This window comes from Giraffa tippelskirchi, chromosome 2 (assembly GCF_054371585.1).
Source record: "Giraffa tippelskirchi isolate mGirTip1 chromosome 2, T2T-mGirTip1v1.2.pri, whole genome shotgun sequence".
NCBI lineage: Eukaryota > Metazoa > Chordata > Mammalia > Artiodactyla > Giraffidae > Giraffa > Giraffa tippelskirchi.
Window position 1 is genome coordinate 154,244,990 of NC_137276.1, and position 1,145 is coordinate 154,246,134.

General features: G+C 37.6%; 1 non-coding gene across 1 annotated transcript; it reads left to right on the forward strand.

The window, feature by feature from the left end:
* The first annotated feature begins 406 nt into the window (after positions 1-406).
* Positions 407-513, forward strand: LOC145540100 (U6 spliceosomal RNA). Its single transcript, XR_014078217.1, has one exon. It is a non-coding gene; the product is annotated as a U6 spliceosomal RNA (small nuclear RNA).
* The last annotated feature ends 632 nt before the right edge of the window (positions 514-1,145 follow it).

Genomic DNA, 1,145 nt, shown 5'->3' on the forward strand with positions numbered 1-1,145 from the left:
TGGCCATGCCACAAGATATGTGGGGTCTTACTTAGTTCCCCAACCAGAGACTGAACCCATACCCCCTGCATTGTAAGCACAGAGTCTTAACCACTGGACTGCCAGAGAAGTCCCATATAATCCAATACTTCTTTATTTTTGTTGCTCAGATTGTTCCAGCTTTGGCCATTGATAGCTTTTCTGGTCAGCTCCTGTGTCCCTCTGACAGATGAACATCCTTTTTTTTTTTTTTTTAGTATGTCTTTACTCTCTGGCATAACAACATGCTACAGGCTGATCGTGCATATTTCCTGCTCCAGACTATAGCCATTTAAAATGTATTTGAATTGTTCTTGTGTACTCAATTTCAGATTAATGTATGTTTTTCTCAAAATAACTTAAAATTTTTTTAAAAATTAGAGAAATGGTGCTCGCTTCGGCAGCACATATACTAAAATTGGAACGATAAAGAGAAGATTAGCATGGCCCCTGCGCAAGGATGACACGCAAATTCATGAAGCGTTCCATATTTTTAGACAATCTCTTTAACAAGTGGTGCTGGGAAAACTGGTCAACCACTTGTAAAAGAATGAAACTAGAACACTTCCTAACACCGTACACAAAAATAAACTCAAAATGGATTAAAGATCTAAACGTAAGACCAGAAACTATAAAACTCCTAGAGGAAAACATAGGCAAAACACTCTCCGACATAAATCACAGCAGGATCCTCCATGACCCACCTCCCAGAATATTGGAAATAAAAGCAAAAATCAACAAATGGGACCTAATTAAAATTAAAAGCTTTTGCACAACAAAGGAAACTATAAGCAAGGTGAAAAGACAGCCTTCAGAATGGGAGAAAATAATAGCAAACGAAGCAACAGACAAACAATTAATCTCAAAAATATACAAGCAACTTCTGCAGCTGAATTCCAGAAAAATAAACGACCCAATCAAAAAATGGGCCAAAGAACTAAACAGACATTTCTCCAAAGAAGAAATACAGATGGCTAACAAACACATGAAAAGATGCTCAACATCACTCGTTATTAGAGAAATGCAAATCAAAACCACAATGAGGTATCATTTCACACCAGTCAGAATGGCTGCTATCCAAAAGTCTACAAGCAATAAATGCTGGAGAGGGTGTGGAGAAAAGGGAA